The sequence below is a fragment of the Myripristis murdjan genome, chromosome 16 (assembly GCF_902150065.1).
Source record: "Myripristis murdjan chromosome 16, fMyrMur1.1, whole genome shotgun sequence".
NCBI lineage: Eukaryota > Metazoa > Chordata > Actinopteri > Holocentriformes > Holocentridae > Myripristis > Myripristis murdjan.
In genome coordinates, this window is record NC_043995.1 from 30,520,286 (window position 1) to 30,541,513 (window position 21,228).

General features: G+C 48.2%; 1 long non-coding RNA gene across 1 annotated transcript; it reads right to left on the bottom strand.

The window, feature by feature from the left end:
• Nucleotides 1-2,394: 2,394 nt before the first annotated feature.
• LOC115374396 (uncharacterized) lies at nucleotides 2,395-14,427 on the bottom strand. Its single transcript, XR_003929615.1, has 3 exons — nucleotides 14,201-14,427; nucleotides 8,754-9,006; nucleotides 2,395-4,425 (listed from the first exon to the last, which is right to left on the bottom strand). It is a non-coding gene; the product is annotated as an uncharacterized LOC115374396 (long non-coding RNA).
• Between the last annotated feature and the right edge of the window lie 6,801 nt (nucleotides 14,428-21,228).

Genomic DNA, 21,228 nt, shown 5'->3' on the forward strand with positions numbered 1-21,228 from the left:
CAAACTGATAAACTGCAAAAAAAATTATCAATCTGAGCGCCTGCAAAGTTGACATTTATGGAAGATAATAAGGGAAACAGAAGCAACAGAGTCTATTCTCGTGCTGGAGCTCAGTGATCTTTACCCGCTTTAATCCAGCATTACAGTGTGTACAGCATCTACCCCCCGCACACACACACACACACACCTCGCCACCTCTTTATTAACCTCTGCGCTTGACGGGACGGCGCACGCCCCCCCCCCTCCGAGCATCTGCGGCCATTTTGTTTTGTGCCGGAGCGGCGGTGGCCGCGGCGACGGGAGGCGGCTCGCAGAGGTGGACAGATCTGGACGGACGCCCGCTTTTTTTCTTGGCACCGACCGCGGCGGGATTCAAAGACACACATCCTCTCTCTCTCTCTCTCTCTCTTAGCGACCGGTTGCTAAAACACATTTCCCTCCAAAAATCCGCACAGAATGGCCTCCTAGGGGCGCATTCCTGCATACCAATGATGATTCTGAGGAACTTGTGAAAGGAGCAGCACCCGAGCTCCTAGACCTTTGGACGTGCACCAAAACCCGCCATTTTCCCCCCCTCCCGCCACCGCCACCGGTCCCCGTGCACTTGTCCATCAAACGGCCCATCCTTTTTTATTAAAGATCCGACCCGATCCCGGCCGACGTTGAATGTGATTGCGTCGCGGCGCCATCTTGGACGCTGATTCATTCATTCGCCGGGTTGCAGCGAGCGAGCGAGCGGCCATTTTGTGCTTACATTGTGCCAGAGAGCCACTGCACCTTAAATCTATAAGGTGCACGCGCGCCCGCCACGCCACGGCCCTCCCGCGGCATTTACGACGTGCAGCCGGTGCGTCGACGCGACGCGGAAAACGGCGCGTGGAGGTGAGATTTCTGCAAAAGCCCCCCGCCCCCCCCCCCCCGCCCACCAGGACCCTGACAAACCTGAGATACAGCTCACACCGGTGATCCAACATGGCTGCAAACAACAGCGTCGTCGTCGTTGTTGCACGCCGTCACTCCGGCTCGCTCCAGTGTGCTTAACACTGACACTCAGTTCATTAAGGCCTATCGCTCTTGGCCGACGCCGCTCGCCTCTTGGCAGCCTGACAAAAAAAAAAACGGCGAATCAGATTATGAGGGCCAGAACGCGGCCAAGAAACACGGAGGGCGCGCGGGGAGTCGTCACAAAAGACTCGCGGCCGGCGCTCTGGATGTTAACGCCTGGAACATAATGTAATTGCAACCTGGCCCGGTTAATAAGGGCACTGTAATATTTGCATGGCGCCGGTGTTTATGTGCACCACGGCTCATTTCAACGCGCAGCACCGCTGTAAACAACGGGAGAGTGGCTTGTAAAACCGAGGACGTCGACACCCGGGGCGGGGGGGGGGGGGGGGGTGCGTCGGAGCGGCGTTAAACCTTTTCACTGAATTACACGAGACTTCATAAAAAGAGCAGGAATGAATGAAAAGAGCTGCGTGATCAACCTGTACTGTAAAGGGTTACATTTCATTTGTTTTACAGTGGGATTACCCCTCTTTTACATGACAATGCTAATGAATTGTGAGGGGCCCATATGTCGGTGTTGGCACGTTTGCCATATGTGGTGTCAGACAGCAAATCACGCGGGGGGGGGGGGGGAACCGCGCTGCACAACACACAGCAGCCCGAGCACCACGGGCGCTGCACGCAGATCACCACCGGCCATGATGAAAGTGTTATTGTGCTCTTTGTTTTGCTCAAATTTGGATTAGCACGAGGTTAATGGCGTGTGTGCATGCTGTCTTTACATTGGTGCTCGCATCCATACCCTCACCCGGAGCTCAGAAACGTTTCTCGTGGTGTTTTTTGCAGCGAATGCATTCGCAATATTACAACGGGACAGCACTGCTATCCTGTTTTCTCCCATGAAGCTCGGCGCCAAATGATACACCCAATAAACTCACGTCCCTGATGGTGTTTTTGAAAATGGTTTGATCTCCAGTGAATTGTGATCATCTTTTCATTTGGCTGTAACGTTACGTTGGAACTGAACTGCAGTTGATTTCTCTGTAGACATGACTGCAGCAAAAAAAAAAAAAAAAAAAAAGGCAAACATGTAAGGAAGCCTGCCAGCGATTGAGTAATTTTTTGATTTCCTCCAGTAAGGCTCAGTCTGCTCCTCTAATAGACAAGAAAACTATTTGCATTGAGCCGACACTCATATCCAGAAGGGACTGGTGGTGAGTGAGTGTCTTGCCCAAGGACACTTAAGCAGAAAATGGGAGGAGGAGGAGGAGGAGGGGGGCGTGGGGGGGGGCTTTTCCATACCAGGACAGTCTCTGCCCACAAAACCCACCGGGACACCCAAACAGATGCAAATCAGACGAACAAAAAAAATGCACAACAGCCGTGTTTTCCGTTGTTTTCAATGTAAACCTTTATTACTATTCCAAGAAAGGACACAGTTTTTTTTTTTTTCCATACAAAGGCACATGTGGTGAACACTCATTCAGAGCCATTCGATTGCAAAACACAAACATTGCTCATGGAAAAAAAAAAAAAAAAAAAAAAAAAAAACAACACGCAAAAAGAGGGCATATCTGAGCAGATATGTTTGATCTATGTAAAAAGAGAAAGGGACAGATTTAGTGCAACCAATTGAATTATTTGAGACCACAATTTATGGTTTTTATGCCTCTGGACTGATATCAGAGGAGTGACTTCTTTTTTTTTTTTTTTTTTTTTTACTAGAGATTAAAAACATAATTTCAAGCTTATCCAGGCAGATAAGTAATTGTCTTGAGCACTGGGATGTGCATGATTATCAAAAGAATACATTTTCTAAATTAGGCCAAGATAGTCTCCCTTGAATCAATTGCAAAAGCACTGCATAGATTGTTAAAAGTAATATTTAAAAGATTTGCATAGATTATCAATCGTAATAAAAAATTTGCCACTTCCCGAAAATTAATATAGAATGAATTAGGCCGCGATAGTACTTGCTTTATTGCATTTGCATGTGTGTGCGTGCGCGTGCGCGTGTGCGGCGTGTGTGTGCGCGAGTGTGTGTCTATGTGTTTTAATGTCAAGGACAGGAAATTAAGGCAGTGTTTGAAGCCAATGTATTTGTCATGTCTCACCCAAAGACGTATCATTACACAGATGCAGGTTGCTGCTATGAGCCAAATCGCTGCATCTCCAAGCCTGCTGGGAAGATTTTAATAGTATAGCATGTTGTGTGTGTGTGGCCATGAGACCAGCTCAGCCACTTCCTGCTGATCACACACACACACACACACACACACACACACACACTTCTGCCATCAGGAATATTAAAATGTGTAAGTCTCACATCCATTTATACAGCACAGCCAAGTCTGTTATGGAGAAGCCCTGACTCAAAATGTTAGATTTAATACATCCAGTCACTGCTGGGACTGAGCTGCATTCTGTCTTAATCACACACACACACACACACACACACACACAAACACACAAACACACAGTGTAAATTCTGTTGCAGTACATTACATTGGGACTGTAGGCTCCTTAAAATCATTTTTCTTGGTGGTCTGGGAGGGTTTTTTCTATAAAGTGGTAGCCCAAAAAAAAAAAAAAAAAAAAAAAAAAAAAAAATAGAATCCAGAGTTAAGGGTGAAAGACGCTCCGCCCCACTGGGTTTCAAGCCAAAAAAAAAAAAAAAAAAAAAAACAGAAAAGAAAAGAAAAAACAGTTGCATAGAGTATAAAGACGACAGCTCACTCCTTCGCCATTGTGCCAGTCGACACACGGAGCCGTCCAATCACAGTGCAGTATTCTTCACTGCTGCCGTGGGTCTCACATTCACGCGTCTTTCAGTCCTAGCAACGAGTCACGAACGAAACAGAAATCGAACACAAGGCGGGCTACGCTTCAGGTTAATGCATGGGGCCTGACGAAAAGGGACACTTTGTGTTGCTTCATGCCTACAACATGGAGACTAAACCGTCACACACACAAGAGTCATGATTACAAAACTGTGTAAGCTACTGTCAGGTGATGCAGGACACACTGCTCCGGGAAACATCTAGATGCAGAAACATCGTATTGCCACACCATCACGACAAGACAGGCGCGTCCACGGCTCAAGCTGCTGCCGCTCGTTCGTTCCTCCGGGCCGGCGAGCCTCGTCCTCCACGCTCAGAGTCCACCGTGCGTTCCCTTTTGGGCCGGAACGAGGCGTTCAAAACACGCCAGTCCAGAATCGACCGGCGGGCCACATCATGGATCACACGGCGGCCGTGGAAAAAGGGCGCGCCGCTGTTCAAAAGTCAGGGCAGAAATCGCCGTGGCGTCGCGCGCCGCCGTCCTCGTTTACTCGGCGCCGAGCGGCTGAGACGAGTCCCGCTGTCCTCCCCGCCGCGCGCTCCGTCCAGCCCCCTGCGTTCGCTCACCAACGTTCACCTGTGAAGACAAAGAGGACTATAAGATAAGGCTCGGCACTCATTTCGGCGAGTCAAAACACACAGCGAGACCAATCATGTGAACGTCAAAAACAATTATTCGAGACAGTGGACTGTGAATGCCAATTCAGAGCGCAGCTACTTTTGTGACTCGGGTGTTTTATCAAAAGGAAGCTTGTCCTTGCGGTTCTCAAAACATGAAAAAAAAAAAAAAAAAAAGGCTTGTCAAGGTGTTTTTGATACAGGGCTCAGAGTGCGTCTGTCCTCATTGTGGCCGGGTGCTGAGTACCAGCCGAGCGGATTGAGGCCGAGGTCGAAAGGCCCTCGCAGGAGCCTGGTACGCCGCGGGCTCCTGATACAAAGAGGAAGCATGTGACGCACCCTAAGCTAGGCTGAGTTGGACTTCAGAGGGCGATCAAACCCTCCTTTTTTTTCTTTTTTTTTTATTTCCAAGCAGCTCAGACAAGCAACTTAAAATATTACCCGGGGTCACAGGGTGCACCGTGAACCGATAATGTCGCCGTCTAGCAGGGTTGCCAAGTCCGCGTTTTTTTCCGCCAAATTGGGCTACTTTTTAAGCGTTGCCGCGGGTAACAAATTTTGTTATGTTGGGCTTGGGCAGACATGAATAAAGATTCATATTTTGAATGACTAACGTTTATACCCAAATCCTGTCAAAGTGACTCCAGGTCAGCATATAAACTATCCACATATGTCACCTGCTCCACAGACACATAATATGCCAATGCTGTGTGAGGCCACTCAGCACATGACCAATCACATCATCAGCACCACTCAGCTGAAGTAAGGTATCCCATATTATATTTTAAGTTCTGATATACTGTAAATTAAATAGGTGAAAGGTGTAGGAATAGGTGTTTATGGTGTTATTTTATAGATATTATAGTGCATTTTGCAATTAAAGCAATGCTGCTGGACTTTAAAAGCAACATATACGGATTTTTATGGGCATATTTTGAGGGCTGATTTTTGGGCCCTTTTTAATACCAGGTTGGTTTTGGGCTGCTTTTGTCTCACAGACCTGGCAACCCTGCCGTCGAGCTTCAGCGGGGCAGCAACAACGACCACAGGCCGCCGGCGTGCGAGTTAGCATCGCCCCAGAGCCGTTTAGCGAGCATCACGTTCGCCTCATGCTGGAGTGGGGTCGCGGCTAACGGGTGGGAGGAGCGGCCCGGGAGCGGGGACGGGAGCGGGGACGGGAGCGGGGACAGGAGCGGCCCGGGAGCGGGGACGGGAGCGGGGACGGGAGCCGAAATGGAGGTTTGGTGGCATAAAAGGCAGTTCGGGTGTTGGTGTCGCTTTGAGTTATGGGCACGGCGCTCTTGTTTTGTGGAGAGGCCGACACTGAATAAGCTTGTTAATGGTAAATTTACAGCCCCAGCATGTGGCCTAATAAAACCAGGGGATAGAGAGGATGATGAGAATGATTGCGATTTTGTGTGTGTGTTCAGACAAGTGTGTGTGTGTGTGTGTGTGTGTGTGTGTGTGTGGTGGTGGTGGGCTGTGAGCTAGAAGAAGAAGAAGAGAAAAGTGGAAGGCGCCGGTAATTAAGAGTCTAAAAGAGTGTGAGAGGGGCGCACACTGCTCAAAGCAAACTTTGAGCCTGGATTCCTCACTTTTTTTTTTTATTTATGCGCCCCCCCCCCCCCCCCCCCCGACTCACCAACCCCACCCCCTATTCCTCTTTACTCCCTCTCTCTCTCTCTCTCTCTTCACTTGTCTCCCTCTTCTGAATGAATAGCTATCACAGTGCTACGGTGTCCCATCTACCAACACCCCCCGCCCGCCCCGCCCCCCCCCCACCCAGGGCCCTTTCTCAACACCCCCCCTCCAGCACGGCTCTGAATAGGGAGCCGAATTGAGCAAACAGTCAGGCTGTCAGCTCAATAGGAGGTCTGGCCGTGAACTTGAAGTCCTTCCCAGGCCCCCAGCCTCACATTAGGGTGGGAGGGGTGGCGGTGGCGGTGGTGGAGGTGGTGGTGGTTGGGGAGACAAGATGGGGGAGGGGCGTTTTGGTGGCGGCGGTGGTGGTGGTGGTGGTGGTGATGGGGGTCGGGGGCGGCAGCCAGACTTTGGGGGGCCCCTACGTGCCAATGTTGGGGGGACCCCTGCCATAGAGGTTCCCAAGGCTGGTGCTCTTGCTGGAGAGATGGGGGGGGGGCGGGGGTTGGGAGAGGGGAGGGCGCCCCAGCTGCCTGCGAGCCCCCCCCTCCCTCTCCAGCACTCAGTCTGGGCAGGAGGGGTGCTGGTGGTGGTGGTGGTGGGGTTTCTACAGACGGGACAGTGTCTGCTCCCCTGCCCAAGCCCCAGCTCCTCTAGACCCTCACACACACACACACACACACACACACACACACACACATCCAGACGCAAGCTGCTGGCTGTGCCCACCCACCCCCTCAGCTCGGCGAGCTCCCAGGCCTCCCAGGCTTCTCATCATCTCATTAGCCGAAGCCAGCCACTCCACTGTCTACTGTTTGCATTGTTTTGGGCTCTGCATAATTTACACAGTAAATTGAGAAAGGCCCCGGCCCCCTTTGCTCAATCTACCACCTGTTTATGGAGGCCTGGCCGTGATTAGTGGGCTTCACGTTTGACACAGTTACCGCTGCACTTCTCGGGGAAAAAAGCCAAGCCAAACGCCGCCGCCGCCGCCACCATTAAAACGCCGCTGCATCGCCGAAAAAATTGAAATGCGGAAAAGCGTGGCTTCATTTGAGAAACGCTATTCCTAATGCTTTCATAGAACTGTGCAAACATGAGAAACGAGCGTCGAGGTTTGACGCACGAATCAACTTTGGGGCGGAAATTGAACTCAAAGTTCGCCGGATGACGTGGCTCGTGTTGATTTCCGTTCGCCGCCGAATTGCGACCGAGACCGAGTTCCTCGCATAATTAGCAAAAGTCACCTTGGGACCTCGCGGTGTGTTCGGTGACAGTCTCCATTTCTGCCGTCCCCTCGTCCCGACGGGGCGGGGGGGGCCGGGCTAACGGAGCAGTCTCTCCATTAGCTGTGGACTGGCACCCTACAGTAAGTTAGCGTTAGCATTGTCCCTGACCTCGGCTCCATAGACACAAACAAAGGGAGGTCTCTCTGTGCTGCGGGGACAATGGCGCGCATTGTTTACCGGCCGCCTCGCTTAATCTGGCCCAGCCGACACTAATTGGTGTTTTGGTTTAAGCGGTTTTTAAACTTGGGAGCTCCTCGGCCGGAATAATGGTGCGCTGCGGCGAGCTTGCTTAGGGAGAACAATACTCAACTTGTCTGAGCGCCGACTGCCCTCGAACACACCACGAGCACAAAGAGAGGGCTTTCCACCGCTGAGATCCTGGCTATCATGCTGCCACTTTCTCACTTCTTCACCATCTCTCCTCTGCATTATTCCACACACACACACACACACACACACACATGCACACACACACACACACTGTCCCTCTCTCCTGATGCTTTGTGTTGTGTTCACTGAGACACACACAGGCATGGATTCATCGATATCATCGCTCTCCTCTCTGCAGATGTGCTCAACCTGACGTGTTCTGACCTTGTTTGAGGGGTTTACGCAAAATAAAGTTTTTTTTTTAATCTCTCACAGTGCAATTACAGTAGAACTGAAAAAAAAAAAAAAAAAAAAAAAAAAAACATCACTGTAAAAACGTCAGTGCCAAATGGTTTCATGTCTCCTGATGGACAGTGACGGGTGCAAATCCTCTAAGGCTCAACTACACTGCTTTTTCCTATTGTCCAGGAAATGCAACGTGCATCGTTTCTCCAAAATGGCAGCCGCCGCCATGTCGGGGCATGTGTGTGTGTGTAAGTGTGTGTGTGTGTGTGTGTGTGTGTGAGTGTGAGAGGATGGCATGAGAATTCCCAAACGGGGGAAAGAAAACGGGGCGCTTCGGAGCGCAGATGCCCACTGAAAGCCTCCTGAGAGAGAGGCATTGAGCACAGAATGATTTAATGTGAACACACATACAAAACACACCCCGCCCACATTGACGATACCCACCCGCCCACCCTGCAACCCCCCACCCCGCACCCCCACCCACCCACCCATCAGCGCATCTTGTGAATTCTGCAATTAACAAACACATCTGAGGCGATTAAACCCAAAAAAAAAAAAAAAGAAAGAAAGAAAGAAAGAAAGACGGGGGCTAGCCTTGCCGGAGAACAGGAGCGAGAGAGCGGCGAGGTGGTGGTGGTGGTGGTGGTGGAGGAGGAGAGGATGGAGGGCCGGGGGGCAGCGCCGTTTTTTGTGCGGAGGGAGAGATGTGGCATGGCGGGCGCCGTGGGCTCTGGTGTGTTACCTGCACTGGTCTTCCCACTTCCATTTCATGCCAGCGTTGCTCTAAGATGGTGGCGCGGGCTGCGTCTCGCTGTACAGGAAAAAGGGGCAGTCTGCTGAGGATGGAGCGAAGGAGGAAGGGAGGAGGGGAGAGGCGATGCAGAGGAGGGCGAGGAGAGGGAGGGCAGAATCAACAGCAACCCCTCCTCCTTCTCTCTCTCTGTTTTTCAGTCTCCCTTTTGCCAGCTTTCCCTCAGTGGCGTGGCGCTGGCAGCCTGCACAGAAAACGGGGAAAAAGGAAAATCAGAGGGCAGGAAGGAAAATTTGGAGTACATGGTTTATCCCTCAAATGCACATGTATAGTTCACGCAAGCACACACACACACACGTACGCATGCACACACACTCACAGACACACACACACACACACACACCTTTTCATGTCTCTTCTCATGGTACAGTCTGCCCCTGAGCATGCAAATGACTTTCATTATGCAAATACATGCAAATCAGATCCAACCATCTGAGAATCAAGGCTGGGAAAGAGAAAAAAAAAAAAAAAAAAAAAAAAAAAAACTCGACACAGAGATTGAATGAAAGAATGAAAGAGAAAAGGGACAAGAGAAAAATCCTTTTGAGTGGCAGGAGGCGGTAAGTTAGGTAAACGCTCTGCGAAAAAAAAAACAACGGCGGCCCAATTGCGCAAACGCGATTACCTTCCTTTGACTTAATTTTTTTTTTTTTTTTTTTTAATTGAACGTGCCGGATCCTTGTCATTTTTATGGGATACCAGTTTCTTATTTTGTTAAACGTCTCTCCGTTTTACAGCGAGGGCCTCGCCGGTGTAAACATTGCATTAGTGAAATTCAAGGACACTGATGATGGTGATGCTCGACATCCCTGCTGCCGCGTGCTTTACACCCGTCAGCTGCAGTTTAAACATCACTCCGAATTAACGCCACATTTTCAGCATCGGTGGAACGGTAAACAACCGTTCGGCACTGTTGACATTTACCGGTGAAACTAACTTGCGTCTGAAGCAGGGGCCCCGAGAATCGGCTGGATTTGCTGCTCATGCAACAGCTGACTCAAAGCCTATGCCCTTCCATTCGCACCATGCATGTTTGACTGCAGCCTTTATAACGTGATGCTACACATCTGCGTGCATGCATCCAGGCAAAAAACGATGTGCAGTGGAAGCCTATGGCGAGCCGCTGCACCGCTAAAGGCTATTAGCACTCTGCAGAGCACCGTGGGTATCAGATGAAAGAGGTTATTTTTAATTGCTTGCGGCCCGCGTCTTTTTTTTTTTTTTTTTTTTTTTCTTCAACCGAATTCTACCCTCCGCACACGCCTCAATTAGCTACACCTGCCCGCGTTAAAACCTGAGAGTCTGAGCAAAAATGAGCACATGGCAGCCTGTTTGCTAAGCCCGGTGGTGCACGAGCAGGTGGAGTCTGCATCTCCCAGGTTTTTAGCTGAGTAGTTCCTGAACCCCTTCCATTCAAAGAAGCAACAAAGACAGCTGACTAATCGGTGGAGGGAGCATGCTGTCTGATTTAGCTGAAAACTCTGAGGCCCGGCAGAAAGGATCCTCCATCAGCCGGCGGAGGAGGTAGACAGCTTTTGTCTCGGGGTGTCAGTAGGGGAAGACCATGTCTGAAATCCGAATACGGTAGCAGAAACAGGGGTGACTTGGAGTGTGAGAGAGTTGGGGTGGGTAAGCAAGGAAGGGCAGGACGACAGGGGTGGGGTGCCGCTGAATGGTGGCAAACCTCTCCTAATTGGCACTTGACATTTTTTTGCCATTGGCACTGGAGTGGGCCAGCTTTCAAGCCCTCTCCGGGTCCTTGTTGGAAAAGTGCCTTATGCAAATATGGCGAATGGGCTCTATTGTGAAGCCTCTGATATTAACAGCTCACGCAACAATGAAATTGTGTGCTTACTATGGACTCGTAGGTGTGTGAGAGAGAGCTAGACAATGGCCGCTGGAGCAGCTTCAGTCTGAACAGACCCTTCATCGGATGCTTTGCCAAGTCATTTCACCAGAATGGGCTTTTTCTGTGGACAGAGGCTCTCGGTAAAAGCTTTATTAACGACTGAAACAAACAAATGCGTGTTCTGTTTTGCTCAGCCTCTGAAAGTGTCTCTGTTTGTACTTTTGCTGAATGGCTCAATTTATTGTGGTTGGAAATACTGAAAGTATAGATTAAAAAAAAAAAAAAAAAAAAAAAAAAGGCTTCGCTGATTCTCTTTGAAAGATGCCTCCTCTCTTAAAACATCACTGTCTGAGTTCTAAATGTGAAAATGTATTCATGCTTCAGTGCTGTGCTGCGCTCCCTCTGATATTTCTTTCTTCTTTTGTATGCCCGCATTGTTTACCCTTAACTCATTCCCTTGGGTAAGCACAGCTCGAGATCTAAAGATATCTGCACAATCCCTTTGGAGAAAACTTGGCAAATCACTGGAGAAATGTGGCAAAAACTCAGCTACGTTTTCAAAAGCGGTGAAAAATGATAAGAGGCCCGGCCCGGACAGCTAGGCCAAACACGCTCTCGTCTCAAACTTCTAAGTCGACAAGGTCCAAAGCGTTCTTGTCGTCAGTCGACACAAAGTGAATTTCATCTTTATCTCCGCGCAACTCAAAACCAACAGGGAGGCGAACAGAGCCGCGGGTCAGACAGCAGCAGTCACCCGCCGTGTGGTCCGAGCACAGTCAAAGTACACCTGTTACCGCTAAGTTGCCAAACTTAATCTCCTTTGTCTGGGTGGGCCCATTGACTTTTGCAACTGTCTGAGATACATTCATGTCTCTGTGAGCGAGAGGGGCGGAGGGAACGCCAGTGTTGTAGAAATACGGGGCCTGGCCTTCTGCTCCGGCCCAACAGCGAAGCCATTTTCCAAACCCTGTTGGTGTGTTCCGTCGAGAGAAAGAGAGGCAGAGAAAAGGGGGCAAGAATCACTGGGTCTTATTCAGAAAACTGTCTGGCTGCTTGGACCCGGTGGTGCTGAAAGGGAGGCAAAGGGGCCCATTGTCCCTCAGTGACAAGTGGACTAGCTCTATTGACTGTAAAGTCTACTGGTGTGTGTGTGGGGGGGGGGGAGCAGGGCCTGACCACAATGGCTGTTTTTCTATTTGACACTTGGAGTCTAAATCTGCTTGCCTAGTGCATGAAAGCTAAGACAAATCCACCATCCTCCTCCCTTCCCCTCCCTGCCTTCTTTCCCTCTCCACCCTTTCTTCTCTCACTCTGTTTCTATTTCAGACATTGCTATGGGACACAGAGAAAGCGAGACCCAGAGAGAGAGAGAGAGAGAGAGAGAGAGAAGCCCTGAGGTGGTGGTGAGGAACTCTCCCATCTCTGTGCCATTTTCAGGCAGGCAGAAGCGAACACAGTCCCGACTCTGGGGTCCCCAGTGTGAAGTGTTAGTGATATAACTGTGCCACACACAGAGCCAGCACAAAAAAACATTTGCACCATGACATGCGTCTCCCTGGGCACTGCTTAGGGTATAAACACAATCTGTCTAAGACTTCAGTCCCCATTTAGCCTGAATGCTGCAAGTGACACAAAGAAGGAATCAAGAGCAGAAAACTTATCTTTACATTTATCAATTAGGGCCTGTCGTTTACCTTTCCATTGAACTCAAACAAACTGCCTGCTTGGAAATTAGCCAGTCAATCACAATCAATAATCCGTCCCTTGCAATAACAGGCTGAAGCCGCGCAGCAGTCATTTTGTCTTTGTGAAGTCTGCCGCTTTGGAAACGCGTCGACACGGGGCGTTCTTCCTGTGGAAACACACCGGCGGTGCGGACGAGGAGGCAGGTAGCGCTCAGCCGTCACAGGAGGCGACATCTCTGCCTGTCACTTCCTGTCAGGGCCCTCGTTCCTCTTGTTTTCTAGCTGAGCCCGGAGCTCAAATGTCACACTCAGCACCTGCAATGCAGCAGGCAGGGGCGACCGCAGGACTCAGGGAGATTGACACTGTGCGGTGAAGGTTTCCACGCACCGTCTTGGGAGTTTCACCAATCAGAATTTGCACCGTGCCGAACTAAATCTGAATACGCCTCGACGTGCGGGGCGACGCTTCGGCCGGGCCGTGTTGAGGCAGCAAAGCGCGATGTGAAATGTTGCGATTGCAGTTCAGTGGCCAAGCTTGTAGATGGTGAAGCAGAGGCCTCAGGTTTCTCAGAAGAGAGCAATCCTCCGCAGCCTCACTCAGCAGGACTGACCCTCTAACATTCATGGGGAAAAAAAGAAATCACACCTTCAATCAGCCATCAGTGGCCTTGAGGTTGAAGATCTGATTGACCAATTACTCCTCACCACGAGCCCAGGCCAAGAACCCAAAGGCTGAGATTGTTCCCCGGCTCTCGCTCACGGCTCTCGTCACCGGGGGCACTTTCTGCTTGATTGCCCCTGGACCACTCCCCCCTCAGGCTCTTGCGCACACACAGTGGCATTCAGCGCGATCCCATCAGGCCTTTCCACATGGTAGCACCTCACGCAATGGAGGCTTTGCCACGGCCCATTCACAACCAAGCCAACTGTCACGTCAAATCAAACAACGGCCAGGACCCCAAATCAAACATCTCTTCATGCAAAAGACAGAAAGGAGCAGGGGTGGTGGTGGTGGTGGTGGGGGGGGGGGGGGGGGGGAAAGAAAATCAACAACGCCTAACTTAACAAAACTGGCCTCAAACAGATTCTTGTCTGTTCGCTTAGATGCCGGCGGGGCGTTGGGAGCCCGGATTAACTCGGAGGGAGCATTCTTAACTTGCACAATCCCATCCAAGTCGGAACATATGTATAATTCATAGCACCGTATGTAGCTCCTATGATAGAAAGGGACCACATTCTTTTCAATATCGCATGTTCTCTTGATGCCAGCAATGCAAGAAACAGAGTTTAAATTCATGGAGCAGACGAATGAATGGAGCCCTGACCAAGCGGGCTAGCAAACTGATTAGCCAACGCCGACTTGTTAAACGACTTGTCAAAGTCCACCGCCTGGCTTTGGTGAGTCAGTGTGGCTTTCTTTCAGCAGGCCCAGCGCTCCTGGCCATGTGATGCTCAGGCTAAGCCCCGGCATGCAGCCCCACACACAAGGATCATAGGGCTTATTAGATTAAAAGTGATCCTGTTGGACCAACCATACAAGCTGCTATGGGCCAACACCACTGGAAATACATATACCAATGCTCCTTATATTTCTACATATCAGTCTGCTCATCAAAAAAACGTGCAGAGGACAGTGCACATCAATGCAAATGTGTGAAATGAGTCGTATTCAAAGGGGAACTCAAAGGATTGTTGATAATTCTTCAGTGCTAGAGCCACACAGTAAAATTAGACACTTGTCAAAAGGCCCTGTGGTCTGGGATTTGCTCACACACACATGCACATACACACACACTCAAAAAAATGCATAAAACAGTGGCACAGACCAAGTCCATGAAGCCTACCTTCCAATTGCGCTTTGCTCCCATGTCCTTTAACGTCTTGGCAGTTCGTCTTCTGTTGTTTTTTGCTGTTTTTGCGTGTGGTGGAGTGTGTGTTTGTGCAGGGAAGGCGTGTTGGGGGTCTTGATGCCTTTTCAGGAGTGTAATGGGATTCTTGTTACTTTCGGTTATCTAGCTTTATGAAGAATGTACATCACTCATACAGCTAGATAACCAAAGATAACAACCAACCCCTAAGGCTAACCCATCCTCTCAAGCCACGGGCGAAGCACATGGGCCACATGCTGACCTATAAGCAGAGGGTAAAGTATTAATACAAAACAAAACATGTCATATTACAGGTCGCCATCTCTGGGATTTGCTCTACATGATTTGAGGGATTACAGATTAAGCATTACTTGGGAAATTCATGCCCTAAAAGTCCGGATTTCTGTGAAGTCCGGATTTCCCAAATAAAAAAAAAAAAAAAAAAAAAATTAAATCACACACGAGTCACTGTTAGCTCCAAACAAAAAAAAACTTTCTCTTCTGGCTTGAGGCCTTTTTTCCTCACCCGACGTATTGCGCTCCCTATACGTCCTGACCCCGCAATTTATGACGACACCGACCGGCCCCTCGCCCCGCCTCAAACCTCCTCGGCCAATCACGAGCCTCTCTCAGTGCGCCAAAAGCTGTGATTGGACGGCCCGGTCAGCCAGCCGGCCAGCGAAGAATGCCTCCACCGAAGCCTTGACTCCTCAAAGTCAAACAATCAGTGAGACATGAACACAAAAAAAAAAAAAAAACACTCACACACACAAGAGCTGTCGAACCAGTCCAAACCGGCTATGGCGCCAACCCTTTCCTCGACCACCTCCCCTCTCCAGCATGGCGCCCCGTCCCTATGGCGCACCCGCCTCACCCGACGACTCGCTCCATAGGAGGGTGATGGCTTCAAACGGCACCACCCGCTACGGCCCAAATGCATTTCTAAATTAAAAGAAGACCCTGGCTGTTCTACTGTAACCACTACAGAGGAAGCTGGTTTGTCTTCATTTACATTATCTGATGCCAGACCAGTCGTTCCGGGGTAAATTGGGGTGCCAGCGTTCAAGGTTGGGGTCAACGTATAACATAAAGGCGGAGAGACAAGGGTTTTAGACACACACACACACAGTCACATACACACATGGAGAAATGAGCACATGCACACACGATTCATCTACCCTGTGTACACCTAGACAATAGTGGCGTAGCACACATGCATGAAGTCACACACTCGCACATATGGAAAAACAAAAAAAAGACCACACATGCACACACGCATGAAACACATGCACACACACACACACACACACACAAAAAAAAGACGATTAACACACACAACGTCAAATATGATGCACACAAACACGTAAAATGGATGATTCACACTAATTCACACACATAGGAACGTACAGAAAGACGACAGCGAGCGCACAGGACACGGCTTTTCACACACATGTAGACAATGGCACACACACACACACACACATAGGCTACACACACACACACACACACACCTCAGAATTGTGGTGGCACATGGCACAAGGCCCCATCTAATTAAAGCTGCTCTGTGTGCCCAGATCCCCGTTGTGGCAAGCTCCTCCCCCCTTTACTTCCAGCACCAAGTAATGCTCTATTGACTGAGAGGAGGGAGAGAGAGAGAGAGAGAGAGATGGAGCGATATTGAAGAAGAAAGAAAGAAAGAAAGAAAGAAAGAAAGAAGAGAGAGAGAGAGAGAAAAGGGAGAAAGGGGAGAGAGGAGGGCGAGGCAGAGAATATTCTCGCCCTTCATCACACGCACGCAGACGTTAACACTCCTACACGGCTCAACACGCGACGTGCAGGCTTTATGGCGAGGAGGGCTACATCCCTGTTAGCAAACAACAAATCCCACCGGCATTGTTCTACCTCCAGGTTTGAATAAATAGCTGGTCTTCTTCTTCTTCTGTCTGTCTGAATCTACATGGCAGGGAGAAAAAAAAAAAAAAAACATGTTTGGTTTGCACTCACGAGGTGTTGTAACACGGATCTGACTGGCGTGGGGCTTTGTTTCACGTCACGTATGATCCACAAGGACAAAGCAAGGCCCTCTAAGAGAGCTAAAAAAAAAAAAAAACCCATGTTTGTGCTCCCATGATGCTGCACTGATGCAGGGCGTTCACACACACTCACACACTCACACACACACACACACACACACACACACACACACACACGGACAGGACAGTGCTCCCTGTCCACCTACATGTGTGATTAAATGCCCCCAATATTTAAATTATACAAGCATTCAGATTTACACACACACACACACACACACACACACACAAATAATATTACGACTCATAAATTCACAATTAGCTCAGTCTTGTGACCTAAATCCTCAGAAAATTCCTATTTTGTGCCAGAGACAAATTACCAAAAGTCCCAGTATTTTTTTTTTCAGTACTTTCCTCCCATACTGCAATATTACAAATTACACAAATTATGTAAGAATCAGTTTTACAGATATTTCAGTGTGTTTAACTTTATTTTCAAGATGCAATAATAGCCTACAGCATTTATAATTTCAATAAAGAAATCTTTTGGTTTTAGATTCCCAGAGCCTATTTAAATATATACAGTTTGATCACTCAACTTGCTATTAATTCAAGGCTTAATTAGTTGTTTTTGCTCATCAATAATTCATCACAATAATATACTGCATAAAAGTGAGTGATGCAATACTCACATTGCCTCTAACATTAACATTTTAAATCGCTACAGGACTGATCTGGGTGGGTTTTTGGCTCCTTTTTAGGGCTAGATATTTTCCACAATTTCCTAGCCTGATAAAGAGAAAGATAATTATATGCAGATTGCAATTATTTCCCCATTATCATTAATAGTCCCGTCATTAACAGTGGGTTATTCGTGTTATTGCTGTTATATAATTCTAATAAATGAATACCATTTCAATATTGTCTTCTGGGTTTTCTCTCCAATATTCGCCTATCACGATGCATTTTGCCCAGGAAATTAGCACCACTGGTTTAGTGAAATGAAACTGACGTAACAGTGTGAGTCTCTCATTGCGTAAGATTATTTTTAAAAAATTAAAATAAAATAAAATACTCACACTGCACCTCGCCTTTCGCCTGTTGGGAAGTATTCACCATGCAACGCGGCCTCTTTTGCCTTTGCTGAGCCAACATCCCCCCCAAAAAAACGCATTTAGGCAGCAGCTAAATTCACATTTCCTCCCCACGAAACTGAAAATACTTTTTGAAAATAGTTGGAATTAAAAACGGAACTTTTTTGTGAACTAACACGCGGCAGGAAAAGTCCAGGAGAGCTTCACAGGAAAGGAGTCGCGCCAATTAAAGGTCCAGTTGATCCTCTCCATCTCCATTCACCAGTCAAACAAACCTCATCAGCTGCTGCCATTGGCCGGCTCCTGTGTGACGTGTACAAATCTGCCGCCTCTAATTGGCAATAATTTATGTGAAGGTGTGGAGCTTATTACCAAGACATTTATTCCTATTATCTCATCGCCCTGCGTTAATTTTCACTTGATTAAAAACGTTAATCATACCGAAACAACATTTTCCTTTTTTTATGTCACTTTATGACTTTTCTTAAATTTAGATTTAATGTTTTATTTCGTGGTGCCAAAGCTACTGCAGGCTGTCACAAAGGCAGTTACGCACGACTTAAAGAGCTTTACGCACAACTACAGTGATTTGGATTTTTAGATGCCAAGGTGGATCCATATTTTTATTTATTTATTTATTTTGAGAAAGCAGCAAACTGGGGCTGGCACTGACGGGACCGTCCAGGCCTGTTGGCAGGGAGCCTGAAGATTTTCACACATTGAACTGATAAAATACATTATAACATAGAGCAGGCGACAGAGCCAGGCTGTAGTATTTAGATAAGTTGAAAATGACTTTGACAAATCATTTGATCCATCTTCCTTGGTCTCTCTGAGTAAATTAAACTAGCCTATATGTGCCTAAAATCTGATTTAAAAGCTGAAGTTACACAAATAATATTCTAATTTTAAATTTGCCATTATCCTCGGTTGTGACTATTTTAATCTTCTCAATTTAAAAAAAGAAATCCCCTAATGTCTGCGTATTTCAAGCGATTTTTTCCCATACTGTAATTACATAATTCTCTGTTATATAACTAGAACTATACATCTAAATAGCTTTACACCCTTTACTATATAACATTATGCAGATTTTTTTCCCCCTAGCCTACAGCATAACAGTGCTCTCCCAAACTTTCCAACCCGACCTCCCTCAGCCTTTATGTAACGTCACAGTGAATTACAGTGAGAGCTGGTAGCCCATATTACCTACTGTAAGCCACGTGTTGTGAGGCCGGTGAATGTCTCTCCAGGGAGCCCTGGAAAAAAGACACGATAATTATATTTCTCAAATAGACTACACAGCATGGAGCAACGAAATTGCCCCATTTTGCATAGGCTACTGTACGTTCACACAAAGACAATCAGCAAACTGCATTGTCTCTCCACAGAAAAATGATGATGGGTGTGAAAAGGTGCAGACTTCAGCCGTATGGACAAGATGGTCGTGTTTTCCCTCCAGCCCTCGGTGTTATTATTATCACATTTAGTAATAATGTGGATAGTCAGGGTAGCATAATGCATAACCCTGCCACCATACCCATGCAGGATTAGGGCCAGTGGATGTTGCAAAATTATTGAGGGCTAAAATACACTGCAATGACACACACAAGTTTAGACTATGCCGCGTGTGTGTGTGTGTGAGAGAGAGAGAGGGAGAGAGAGAGAAAGAAAGAGAGAAAGAGTGCATGTGTGTGTGTGTGTGTGTGTGTGTGTGTGTGTGTGTGTGTGTGTGTGTGTGTGTGTGTGTGTGTGTGTGTGAAACAACTACTTCAAATAAAACCACAATAAGCCCAAACAATACGTACAATTGACAAACCCTCATTTTCCAAACTTAAAAATATGAACATTTCCAGTCTCAACCAGCTCAAGATGAATATTAAGGTTCCATCCTTCACGCGCGCCCTTCGTCACATCCACCATCCGGTTCTCCTGAGCATCCCCGCGTTGTGACCAATGCCACATTAACACTCTCATATACATCATGTGAAACGTTGCATAATCCTAATTTCTGTCCCAAACCCCCAAAGCTCCAGCTCTGGTTTCCTCAGCGTGTCCGGGCGCACACGTGTTCTCGACAGGCCTCGTACTCGGCGCGCACGTGTGGACTGGATATTTGGCCTTGTGATCCTTTATCCGCCAACTATGGGTGTGAACGCCTCCACTTTGTCTTATTACGCATGCATTGCAGTCCTATCTGCTGGTAATCCTCATATCTGAGCCAAATGGCCACACAGAGTCCGACAAGGGTTTAATTTGGGGGAAAAAAAGAAGAAGGAAAAAAAAAGGTTTTCTTTTTTTGTCCCCAAACCTCTAAGCATGTCAGATTGGACGGGTTTGGCGCCATATGTTGCCTGACTCTGGTGCACCGTCCTCCCTCTGCCAAGGCGAGCAGAGCCGTAAAAGTGACCCCGCTAATTGCCTGGAGGTCTATAAGAAATGCAAACGGGATCGCAGCGCCTTTTGGCCTTTGTGGCTTTGTGTGAATGGCGCATATGAAGCCTGTCTGTGCACAATGCGTCATGAGTTTGAGAGGAGAAAAAGGAGTTCTCCCCTCACGAGCGCAAAATAATTAGAAGTTGCTCGTGCCCTGGCATATTTTAACCATTTAGCCTGTATGGGGAATGCAGGTTTGTGTTTGCCTGCTCATCTGTGCAAGCGTGACCTTTCAGTGGAGTTTGGTACAATAGTCCAATCAGCCAAATTGTAGGTTATGAATTATTTTTTCTCTCTGTAGCCCCCGATACACTTCCAGTGTGCAGCAAAATAACATTTAAATAGGAGACTGAACTGTTGTGCGTTTTGTGCCGAGCGATATTTCCATCTCGCCCCCTGCAGCTGCCATTCCGGCTGAAATCTCATCCTGTAATTCACAGCGCTCGGTGTAGCGAGACAGAAAGTGGCGGAGATTTGAAATACAAATAAATTCGGAGCAGAATACCTGCTGCCTCACACTCGCTCCCCCTATCCCTGCCTGCTGCTGCCACATCCAGACTAGACGCATCCTCCGCTCCGTTATGTGTGCGATTTGGCGACGTGCAGCACCGACAGACGCGAGCACAAAAACGCGCTTTTCTCCGTTTTTTTTTTTCGACCCGATATTACGCACCTGCTCCCGCATCCCCCAGACTAACATATCTTATATTTCATACTCACCTTGATGCCTGCGAGTCGTGGCAGAGTCCGCTCTCCAAAACAGAGAAGCGAGCGGGTCAGGAGATGGAGACCAACTGAGCTGCTGGAGGCTGGACCACACGGTCTTCATGGCTGCGGCTCGCCGTGACGTCTCTCTGGCTCCATCCATTCAGCTTCCCTCGGACGGGTTTTCCCCCTGTTTATTATCATCACCATTATTTCCCATGGAGGTGGATCTCGCCTCCCCCCTGCCCGCCGTCCCTCACACTCGCCATTCCTCGCATCAGATGCAATATGAACTTAAACATGCCTGCCCAAAAAAACATATACCGCCGGCAAGACCCTCCCCTTATGACACGATGCAGGTCGGTTTTGTCTCCACCCTCTCAACTGAAATCAGACATGGTGTGAATAGGCCTGAATTGCCCAAGTCCTCCTCTTGGTTTTATGGCATTTTATGGAATTTGCTCGAGAAAACTAATAATTTGAGTTTAATTTGCATAGTTTTAAACATCTGAGAGAAAATGAATAAACCATTCTCAGAATAATAATATCCAGAATCACACATGTACCAGTGTGCCATTGAGTTGAGTGAGTTTGGCTATAGATTAATGCTTAATCCCCCAGTTATAGGCTAAGTATAAATGGACGCCACTAACCGCCTACACTGCTGGCTTTCTCTCCATTGTGGGCCTCGTTGGGAGTTTCACATATCAAGTGTGTCGTTTTGAGCCCCGTTTTGGTC